This window comes from Cucurbita moschata, unplaced genomic scaffold (assembly GCF_002738365.1).
Source record: "Cucurbita moschata cultivar Rifu unplaced genomic scaffold, Cmos_1.0 Cmo_Scf00094, whole genome shotgun sequence".
Taxonomy (NCBI): domain Eukaryota; kingdom Viridiplantae; phylum Streptophyta; class Magnoliopsida; order Cucurbitales; family Cucurbitaceae; genus Cucurbita; species Cucurbita moschata.
In genome coordinates this window covers 464,741-477,215 of record NW_019268610.1, presented here as the reverse complement: position 1 = coordinate 477,215, position 12,475 = coordinate 464,741, and the positions used below count along the sequence as shown (strand labels likewise).

General features: G+C 33.9%; 2 non-coding genes across 2 annotated transcripts; one reads left to right on the top strand and one right to left on the bottom strand.

Moving 5' to 3' along the window:
* Positions 1–5,357: 5,357 nt before the first annotated feature.
* TRNAE-UUC lies at positions 5,358–5,429 on the bottom strand. Its single transcript has one exon. It is a non-coding gene; the product is annotated as a tRNA-Glu (tRNA).
* Positions 5,430–7,708: 2,279 nt separating this feature from the next.
* Positions 7,709–7,780, top strand: TRNAY-GUA. The gene has a single exon. It is a non-coding gene; the product is annotated as a tRNA-Tyr (tRNA).
* Positions 7,781–12,475: the final 4,695 nt, after the last annotated feature.

Below are 12,475 nucleotides of genomic sequence, written 5' to 3'. Positions count from 1 at the left end.
TGACTTTCATCTAATGGAAAAATCCATGTTAGTGGAATTTTGAGGTGTCAAAATTTGGTTTAACCAAACTTGCATGTTTGCCAAATAAACCCCACAAGTTTGAGTGGAATTTTGAGTGTCAAAATTTGGTTAACTCAAACATGCATGCTTGCCACATAATCCCAAACTCTTGAGTGGAATTTTAAGTGTCAAAATTAGGTGATCTCAAGTTTGCATGAACATGCAAACTTGACTCTTTAAATAGAGTGATCATGATACTTGGAGGGGATTCTTCATCTTGATGAAAAACCTTGAGAAAAACTTCTCACAAACACTCTCTTTCACATATACAAAATCCCTCCCAAGTTTAGTCACTCACCGGATTCCACAATCCCGTTCTAAGGCCGGAGGATAGTGGAGAAGACACTAGTGGTGGTTCGAAACCGGTTCGTGAGGCAAAAGGAGTTCGAACTACAAAAGGTTAGTACTTAAACTGATTAAGTTTTAATACTTATGAACATGCTAGTGATTTACAATAATTGATGTTCTAAAAGTGCCTAAGATCCAAATTGCTTCCGCGTGTGTTATATTAACACCATCAAGGTCATCTCTCAAGAAGAGAGTTTCATGAGCCAGTACGTGCGAACGATCTAGGGTATACTTCTGTAGTATGGATACATGAAAGATATTATGTACTGCAGACAAGTTTGGGCATTGCCCAATTCTATAGGCCACAGATCCAATCCTTTCTAATATCTCAAAGGGACGGATAAACCTAGGGCTTAGCTTCCCCTTTTTACCCTACCTGAGCACCCCTCTCATGGGGTGCTACCTTTAGGAATATATGATCCCCTACCTACAATTCCATGTCCTTGCGCCTTAGGTCTGCATAGCTTTTATCTCGGCTTTGTGCGGTTTGTATCCTAGCTTTAATCTTCTGGACTGTTGCGTTGGTAATTTGCACCAGCTCTGGCCCAATAGTTGTCGTTTGCCCCCCTTTTTCCCAAAACATAGGGGATCGAAATCTTCGTCCATAGAGAACCTCATATGTGGCCATTTGTGTGGTGGCTTGGCAAGTATTATTATAAGCGAATTTCATAAGGGGTAGGTACTTATTACATATATCCTCAACATGTCTTCCAATATTTGCTTGAGCATTTCTATTTGACCATCTGTTTATGGGTGGAATGTTATACTATAACTGCGTACCCAATGCCTTTTGTTGAATTTTCCAGAAGCAAGATTTAAATCTAGCATCTCGGTCTAATACTATTGCCTTTTGTTGAATTTCCAGAAGTGTACCCAATACCTTTACTGATGAATATTCATTTTTAATGTTAGCAAGAGTAGCTCAGTTGGGAGATTGTTAGACTAAAGATTTGAAGGTCACATGTGTTTTATCCACGTTCAACGCACCTAATACAAGTTTATTACCTGACTATACAATCTAAAAACATAACTTGCTTATTCAATCTAAAATTAGTGATTATTTCTTTTTTAAACATAATGAATTAGCGGAAATACCTTTACTTATGAATTTTGATTTTTAATAGTAGCGGGGATAGCTCTATTGGGAGAGCGTCAGACTGAAGATTTGAAGGTCACGTGTTTGATCTCCACATTCACCGCACCTGATTCTAGTTGCATAACGTGACTATTCAATCTTAAATTAGTCATTGTTTCTTTCTGAAATCTCAATGAATTATCGGAAATACCTAACGTGTTCTAGTTCACCGCACCTTATACAAGTTGGATAACTTGAATATCTTATTAAAAATTAGTGATTATTTCTATTTAAAATTTCAATGAAGTAGCGAAAATACCTTTACTGATAAATTTTCATTTTTAATGTTAGTGTGGATAGCTCAGTTGAGAGAGCGTTAGATTGAAGATTTGAAGGTCTCATGTTCGATCCACGTTCATCCCACATGGTTCACGTTGTACTATTTAACTGTTCAATCTAAAATTAGTGATATTTTTTTTTTTCTAAAATTTCAATTAATTAGCGGAAATACCTTTACTTAAAAACTTTCATTTTTAATGTTAGCGGGGATAGCTTAGTTTGGAGAGTGTCAGATTTAAGATTTGAAGGTCACTGTTCGATCTCCATGTTCACCGCACCTGTTTCTATTTGCATAACCTGACTATTCAATAAAAAATTAGTCATTATTTCTTTTTAAAATCTCAATGTGAAAATATCTTTACCGATGAATTTTCTTTTCTAATGATTGCAGGGATAGCCCAGTTGGGAAAGCAATAGACTGAAGATCTAAAGGTCACGTGTTCGATCCATGTTCACCTATTCTTTCTAATTAGTGATTATTTATGTTTAAAATATAATGAAGTAGTGGAAATACCATTTTTTATCCAATTGGCATAGGTTGACTAAGTTGCATAACATTCCATCCAAAACTTGTGATATTGGAAGGTCTTGTGTTTGATCTGCATTCATTGCACCTTATAGTTTAGTTGATTATTAGACCGTAATAGTTTATTCGTTCGACCTTCACCACACCTGATTCAAGTAGTATAACTTCCGTAATATTGGATTCCTAATTCTTTATTCGACTATAAATGCTCTATAAGATATTTAGTAAAATGACTCATTTTATTGCATGGAACAATAAAATTGATGTTCCCGTAGAATCGTCAATAGATTCTACTTTCAATGTTGCTAAGTTGAGTCCTTTTGATGCAGGTGATGATTTTTCTTATTCGAGGACGAATCCTGAAGAAGTGGATGATGATAAGAATCACGGTGTACATTCTACTTTCAATGTTACTGAGTTGAGTCCTTTTGATGTAGGTGGTGATTTTTCTGATTCGAGGACGAATCCTTTTGAAGAGGGGGATGATGATAAGAATCACGGTGTTCCAACTGGACCTATTACACTACCCAAGGCCAAGAAGATTCAACAAGCATTCATACTTCAACTACAAAATTGGATAGGCTAGGTTCAACCATCATTTCATGTGTTACAAGCTTATTCATTTGAGTCTAGACCATTTGGAAATTCAAAAGTAAGTATTTGCATGGTTGAAGTAGTGGATGAAGTTGCAAGCATCATTTCATGAGTGGTTAGAAAACTTTATTTATTATTTTAATTTTATAAAGTTTGTAATGCTCAAATTGACTTCGTCTTCTGTGGAGATTTAAAGGGATCGAGATTAAATCACGAACACTAACTTCTTTTGTTGGGAGACTATAAATACCCACAAATTATTATGTAAAAGCATATTTGTGATCAATGAAATTGATCTCTCAAGTTGAGACAATCCCCCTTATAGAAATCTAAGCATATTTTTGTCATTTCGATTGTGAAGTGACTCAATTTAGAAAAAGGTTCCAAATCTTGTTTCTCAATCTTGGATCTCATTATCTAATTCTAACTTTATCTCTTGGTTGATCCAAATTTTGTATAAGAAGGTGTTAATTTCTTTAATACAAGGGTTCTTGCTTCTACAAAAGCTTGGCTCATTGGGCTGAAGATTACGGTTGGTCTATCATCCTTCAACGGGATCTTCTATCCCCATGACTTGCTCTAATGCGGTCGTTCTTTTAACACCGATGACACGTCCAGTTATCGAGATTGGTAATGTGAATTTGTAACCCATCCATTGAGGTTCTTGGAATGATTCTATAGCTTATCATTTCCATGTTGGGAGTTGGATCATGGGTCTTGGGCGAAGGAATCCTTGATTTACCGCCCTTCGAGTTGAAGGAAGTGTCATAAGGCTAATTTTTATTTCATTTTTTTTAAATTTTTTTCACTCATTTTATTTGATTTTATTTCAATTTTGTCAAACTCACTCAGGTGCTCATCTCAATCATTTCAACCCTGTGTTGGCGTTTAATAAGAGAGACCTTGGAAATAACCTGTAACTATTCAACTGGATTATCCCATTAACCATTTGAATCAAATAAAGTGACATTAACCATTTGAATCACCTCAACCCCACTTGTTGAACTTGACCAAATGTCTATAACATAACACTAACAAAGGTACAAAGTAACACAAACCTGTACAAAGTAACACTAACAAAGGTACAAAGTTCATAAAAGTCGTTTTAATGTAAAATACCATTGAACTTGACCATTATAGTGCCTGTCAAACGTAGGTAAAGTTTAAATTCGAGTCTCCTTGTCAAACTCACTCGGGTGCTCATCTCAACCACGATGGCATTCAACAAGAGAGACCTCGAAAATAGCCGATCACATTAACCATTTGAATCACCTCAACCCCACTTGTTGAAATTGAAACAAATATCTATAACATAACACTAACATAGGTACGATGTTCATAAAAGTCTTTAATCTAAAATACTATTGAACTTGACCATTAAAGTGCCTCTCAAAATGAGGTAAAGTTTAAATATAATTGGTGACAAAAGATGAAGCTATAAAATAAAAAGAAATAAGAAAATAATACTCAATTTCAGAGAATCAAACCAGAATCTCCTAGGTGAAAGCAAAATATCCAAATTGGACAACAATAAATTTTTGGTGTAGTTGTCCTAAAGCCTTTTGTCTAATCGCTCAAGAGTTTTACTATGATGTTTTGGGTAATGTCTAACTCTTCGACACGTCCTTTCATGTGTGTGATAGAGTTCTCAGAATTATTGCGACGTTTCGAGCTGTTCGATCGTGTGGCTCTTTCTTCAAAAGGGTAAACATCAAACATCAGGTCTTTGATTGGCAACCCATCCAAAGGAGCGTCGATTGCATCGATTCCATCAACAGTCTTCCCATGAGTTTATGGTGCATGACCCATTTTTTATACCATTCACCTTCGAGCGCCACCATAGTTTTCCATCGTCCATGAGATGCAATGCAACCAACGTAACTCTTAGGTCTTATGAGCAAGTTCCAGTAGCCTTCAAGTATTGTTCTATGTAAAAAATAAAGCTTTTTAATTCCATAGCATCCCGGTTTCCATTTAAGGGGTTGTGTTCTTGGATTTTAAGTTTGTTAAGCCCACATGAACTTGGCTTGAGGTGTGGTTCTCTACAGCCCAACTTGTCAAACTCACTCGAGTGCTCATCTCAACCATGATGTCGTTCAACAAGATTGACCTCGAAAACGACTGGATTATCGCATTAACCATTTGAATCTCCTGCTCATCTCAACCATGACGTCGTTCAACAAGAGAGACCTCGAAAAACGACTAGATTATCGCATTAACCATTTGAATCACCTGCTCATCTCAACCATGACGTCGTTCAACAAGAGAGAACTCGAAAACGACTGGATTATCGCATTAACCATTTGAAATTGAACAAAATATCTATAACATAACTCTAACAAAGGTACGAAGTTCATAAAAGTCTTTTTAGTCTAAGATAGAAACTGTAAAATAAAATGAAATAAGAAAATAATATTCCATTGCCGGGAATCGAACCCAGGTCTCCTGGGTGAAAGCCAGATATCCTGACCGTTAGACGACAATGGATTTTTGGTGTAGATGTCCTGAAGTCTTTTGTCAGATCGCTGAAGAGTTTTAGCATGATCTTTTGCTTATTGTCTAACTCTTCGACATGTCCTTCCCTGTGTGTTAGAGTTCTCAGGGCTATCGCGATGTTTCGAGCTGTTCGATTGTGTGGCTCTTTCTTCAAAAGGGTAAACATCAAACATCAGGTCTTTGATTGGCAACCCATCCAAAGAAGCGTCGATTGCATCGATTCCATCAACAGTCTTCCCATGAGTTTATGGTGCATAGCCCATTTTTTATACCATTCACCTTCGAGCGCCACCACAGTTTTCCATCGTCCATGAGATGCATTGCGACCAACGTAACTCTTAGGTCTTATGAGCAAGTTCCAGTAACCTTCAAGTATTGTTCTACGTAAAAAATAAATACTGTGACATTTTAGGTGATATTTTGTCGAGGAAGTTGATAAGGTCTTCAAAGAGCATGTGGCTATGTCTAACATTTTAGGTTAACAACATGGTGAAAAGAAACCAGAAATTCTGATACTGGTAATTAACTACAAACCTTTGAATAAGGTTTTAGAATAAATAAGATATCCAATCCAAAACAAAAATAATTTGATAAAAAGAATTTAGAGTCAAATGTTTTTATAAAATTCGACATGAAATTGAGATTTCGGAAAATTCTAATTTCGTAAAAGCACAAATATAAAATAGCATTTAATGTCCAATTTAGAAAATATGAGAGGAAGGTCATGCCATTTAGGCTAAAAAACACTCCATCCGAATTTCAGAAGATTGTGAATGATATTTTCAATCCTTTCAAAAAATTTTGATAGTTTATATTGATGATGTGTTGATATTTTCTAAAACCATTAAGATCAACAATTTAAACATCTACATACATTCATCAATGTAATCAAAAGAAATCAGCTAGTTGTGTCCATACCCAAAATCAAATAATATCAAACTCAGATCTGTTTTCTTGGATTTTAAATTTATTTGAGCCTTATTAAAACCCATCCAATGGTCTTTGTCTCAAACCTTGGTGATGATGTATCCTAGAAAAGCCAACTTCAAAAAAAATTTAGGTTCTCTCAATTACGTGTCTTATATCTTTCAAGATATCAGGCACATTTACAAATGTCTTGATGAGTGTCTTCAAAATAATACAAAGTCTTGATTTGTAAGGGATATCTCTACAACCCAAAAAGATCAAATCATTAGTCAAATAAACTCTCTGCTTAAGTCTTATTGACCCAAGGGCAGATCTCATAAGGAAACGTGATGCATGAAATATCGGATACGGAGGTATCTAAAATTTTCAAAGAGGACAGAGAATCAATTATCATATTTCATTCAAAAGCCTCGAATAATACCATACAAATTACAAAATTGTGAAAAAAAAAAGTATTATTTCCATTGTACTCTATGTACAAAAATTTTAAAGAAAATTTAATTAACAAAACTATTAAAATCTATTTGAGAGTCAAATTTAGTTTTAGAAAAAGAAGGGAATAATCTTGTTTCAAACAAAAAAATAATTTTGCTAGATTGAAGTAAATTTTGTTGTGGTTTGATTTTAAAATTCTACCTATAAAAGAAGTTGAAAACACCTTGGGAGATTACCTATGGGAGAGTTTCTAACAAAGTCTCTCTTCTTTCCTCTGTCTTCTCAAACTCAAACTGATACTAATCCAACCAATCATTTGCATGGACTCAAAAGTTCAATTACCTATAAAAGAAGTTGAAAACACCTTGTGAAAGTCTGTAAGGATACTACGACCTCTAGCTTTGCAAAATCCAACGTTGTTGGCGCTTATCAAAATCGCTGCCAAAATAAAGTTTAACGAGTAGTTCTATGGTGTAGTGGTTAGCACTTTCGACTTTGAATCTAACGACCTGTGTTTAATTCTCGATAGGTAATCCACCAATTTATACAAAATTGGTCCATAGCTGATTCAGTAGGGTCACTTTTGGACCGATAATCTATAGAAGGGGTCACTAAGGTAGAGATCATACAAAATGGGACCATATCTCAATGTTAGAGCATTTGATTGCAGATCAAGAGGTCACCAATTCAAACCTAGTTGGGCCCTTCTATCTAGGATAGAAATTTGTTACACTTTTTAGACCGACACTATGTCTAAGGGGTCACTAAGGTTAAAATCCTACAAAATGGATCCATGGCTCAGTGGTAGAGAATTTGACCGGTCACCCTTTTATTTTGGACATACACTTTTTACACTTTTGGACTGACACTTTGTAGAAGGGGTCACTAAAGTTGAAATCATGCAAAATGGGTCCATAGCTTAGTGGTAGAGCATTTGACTGTAGATCAAGAGGTCACCAGTTCGAATTTGGTTGGTTCCGACCACCGAGTGTCAAAGGGAAAAGAAATAAGAATAATTACTAAAAACTTACAATTAGTTTTCCATAAAAGAGTGTGGTATCCAAGCACACACTATGAACATTAGTCAACTTACTCAGTCTTGTACTCACTCCATGTCTTTCCTTTAACTAAGAGTAGTCGCCCCAGACAAACAACACCAACTATTTTTTATGTTTTCACTTTTTGTTTTCACTTACTCCTTCTAAATCTATTAAATGTCTCCTATTTTTATTTATTTTCTCTTCTCTTAAATATCAAAATCTTAAATAAAAAGGAAGAGCTCACTAAAATATTCTTCTTCGCCACTAATTTCACATTATTTAACATTTTAAAAATCGCCACTAATTTCACATAATTTAAAATTTTAAAAATCGGTAAATTAAAAAATCCTACATTGATATATTCGTAATTTCATGTAGTCTTCCTAAGTTTGCCGGCAACATTGTTTGTCGTCGAGCTTGATAATGTGAGTTTGTAACCCATCCGTTAGGGTTCTTGGAATGATTCTCTAGATTATCCCTTCCATGTTGGGAGTTGGGCCATGGGTCTTGGGTGAAGGAACCGTTGGTTTACCGCCCTTAAGAGTTAAGGAAGCATCTTGAGGCTAGTTTCACATAGTATCATTGTCTTTGAGATAACAATTCTTTTCTATTTTATCTAAATTTTTTAAATATAGATTCATTTCTAAATACATGCTAACACCCTTATTGTTGAATAAATGACATGAAACTAGTTTCACATAGTTTGCCTTTTGCTCCTATTGGTGGAAGGATAATGTTAGATGGATATGACAACACTAGAGGGGTGAATAGGGTTTCAACAATGTAATTATTATTATTTTTTTTAAATAACAATCAAACTTGATACCATGCAATAAAACTTAACAATAATTTAGAACTTAAATAGGAAAAGGGTTAGAAAATTTAACACCGTAGTTTTATAGTAGTTTAGTCAAACTCGACCTACTCCACTCCAAGAACCTCTTGGGAATTTGAATAAAACGACTCTTTCCTCGGATCAGAGCCCAACCGCTTCACCGCTCTTTTTACGAGTGAAAGAGCAAACTCAATCCTTTCCACGGCTCAGGATCAAACCGGTACACCGCTCTTTTTACGAGTGAAAGAGCAAACTCAATCCTTTCCACGGCTCAGGATCAAACCGGTACACCGCTCTTTTTACGAGTTCAAGAGCAAACTCAATCCTTTCCACGACTCTGGATCAAACCGGTACACCGCTCTTTTTACGAGTTCAAGAGCAAACTCAATCTTTTCCACGGCTCAGGAACAAACCGGTACACCGCTTTTTTTACGAGTTCAAGAGAAAACTCAATCCTTTCCACGGCTCAGGATCAAACCAATACTTGTCTGAAATCTGATAGAAACACACCACATGAAATAATAGACATCTCTCTCCGGAATAAGATAAAAAAAAAAAAAAGAAAGAACTGGAAGCTTTGGAGAGCAACAATGGAGGCTTTTTTAAAAAAATTTAGATCGAGTAAACAAATGTTCTGTGTGTTGTGTTGTCAAAAATACTAAGAGGTGATGAGTTTAAATAGCGATCAAGTTATAAAAATAAGAATTGATACGGACCACTAAAACGTGAACTGAAACGTGGACCACGAAAAATAATATTTATTTATTTTTAAATTTATGGTAAAAAACTATAAACTACCTGATTCATTTAAATATATATATACATTATTTTAAATAAATATTAAAAACATTTTAAATTCATTTTTATTATATATATATAACATATTTAAATGTAATACTAAAAAAAAATGTTAATGAAAACTGTTTGTAACATTTTAAAAATAATTAAATGTTTTATAAATCTAAATGAAATCCTTATAATTGAAATGATTTTGTAATTCAAATAATTATCTTTATGAAAATTAAATGAAATTATTATAATTTCTTTCCATTTAAAACTAATAACTCGTTTTCATAAATGAAATCATTATAATTTTTTTTTTCATTTAAAAGTAACAACTAATTTTCATAAATGTAAATGAAATCTTAATAATTTCTTTCCATTTAAAAGGTAACCGAAAACTTTTATAAATGTAATTGAAAACTCCACCCTTTGTTACTCTACCAAATTTATAAATGTCATACATTTCAAAGTAGAAAAATGAAAATATGTAAATTGTAAACTCAAACATTTCAAAGAAATAAATAAGTTTTGATGGTACCAATGCTAACCAGAAAACAATCAAACCAAATTTATTTCAAACATAAAAAATTTCATGTCTCCATCTTATAAAGCCAATAACCTAAAGGGCCTAATATAATAGAGAAATAAAAAAATGTTACCCTCATCTGTGTTGTGCTATGCCATAAGTGATCAATGAAGTTGACATTGAATTTGGCACGCTCTCGAGGTTATTTTTCTTCGTGGTCTTCTATGGAAGCATTCCTTGGAGGTGCAGAAACTGATTGGAATTATTCTTGCTCGACAAGTCATCATGTATCCTCAGATTGGATTTTCAACTTTTTCTTGAAGTTCTTCAATGGCTGATTGAATTGGGGGAATGGTTTCTAGGCACTTTCAGCACTCTATTCCTTCATAGAACTTGTGGGTAATCTTGTTGAGAAACAGTAGGAATAAGTTTGAAGAGAAATGGTGGAGGATTGCTCTTGAATTTGGAAGAAATCTGAGAGTAGGAGACCCACAATCTAAACGCTTATTGCCTTCGATTGGGGGATCGATCTTTTTCGATTCTTATTCCGTATTGTTGCTCCTACTTCAGACTTTATAGGAGGAGCTTAAACCGTCATTGAGAGCTCCAGAATCTTCGTTATTTAGAGATCGAACTTTCTGGATAATTTTTTGGAGATATCAACTCCGATCATATCCTTACCGACCTTGGCTTTGAATACTAGTCGTTGGATGTGATGATCCGTGCGTGTTCGTTATAGATCATATCAAATTTTGGAGGAGATCTAACGGTTGAGATTTGAATTCGAAAGAATTTGCTCGGATGGTCACAGTAGATGCTCTTATTCTAATTAGAGTGGCATTTCTGTAACTATCCATTCTTACAGGGGTATTTTGGTAATTTGCCACTTTCTGAATATTTTATTATTATTTTCCTCGGAAAATCCATAATTTTTCTACAAATTTCTCCTTGCTTTTTTATCATTTTTCCCTTTTTTTTGAATCTTGAGATTCCTTCTAGATAAGGAATTACAAATCTGGAAAGATTCTTGATAATTGATAAAATAACTTTTTTGCCCTTTTGATTTACTTTTTCCTTTCCAATCCTTTTCAAAAGGCCTTTAATTCCTTGAAATCACTTGTTAGGGTACACGAGTGACTTGACTAAGTCCTTTTTTCTTGCTTAATCCTTTAATTTTTTTCCTTTCTATCCTTTGGGTCTTTCATGAGTGGCTTATTCTTATGGGAGATAATTTCGTTCATTTTTGGGGTGTTACATATACATACTCGTTACAAACACAAAATAAGAAGCCGACTCAAAAGAAGAACAAAAAGTACTAGATTAAAAACAGAGCTTAGTCCATGGCCCACACTCCAAAGTCTGCTCTCATCCACGACCAACTCTTAGTTACTTGAAAAAAAATGATAAACATGGAGTGAGTAAAACTTAGTAAGTAGCCTACTAGTAGGTTCTTAATCACGACCTTAAGCTAGGTTATTACTTCTTGTTATGTTTTTAGGATCTTATACTGATCTTGAAAACCTTCTCCTAAAATAACTTTTGATTTTCTCCCCCATCTATTTTTTTTTAAACACTTTTGAAAGTTAAAAGAGTAGTTTTGAAGTTTTTTTTTTTTTAAATTCAACCGTATTTAAAAAAAATTTATGAGTATTTTTTTGAGATAAAGTGCAAAGTTCAATGGTATTTTTATTAATTTAGATTATAATTTAAAAAAAAATACAAATTTTTGTTGATTAAGTTAATATTAATTTTATTAAAATACATAACACCACATCAAAATTAATTTATTCGGACTAAAATTAAAACTAAAAATCAATTTATTTTAAACTAAAAAATTAATTTATTTTAAAACTAAAAAGTATACTTCAATTGACTAAAACATCCCTTATCCCAACTATAAAGAATTTAATTCCAAGCTCTCTTGTAATAGACAAAGGATTTATTAACCTCCGTCGTAAGATTTCACTTCATCAATTTAAGTAGCGTTCAACTATAAATATCGAATTTTAAAGTATTCCTCGGCAAAGTAAATCTGTTGAAACTATCTATCAAAGGTGTTCCATAATGAGTTGTGGAGAAGTGTTTCCTTCAATTCTAATTTCAATTAAGGATGTCAATGACAAAAAAGTGCAAGAGGCTAGAAGGTTTGTAGTGGAAGAAAATAACAAGAGTCATGGACATCGTTTCATTTACAAGCTGTATCATGTGTCTTATTTATGGTTACTTAAATCTCGTTGAATTGGTGTGGCTTTCACATGACATTTGTGCCTTAAACCGAACTCTTTGCAATAGCGAACTTATTAAAAACTCTTTGCTTGTTGCAACATTTGCTTGACATAATTGGACCAAAGGACAGTATGGACGACCATAGCTCACTGTATTGGTCTCCAATCATGAAGTGTGACGTTGGATCTTTGTGCATACCATATTCATTAACTATAACATGGCAAGAAATTTTTTATGTTTTGACCGGGCATGCCATATTCTGTTG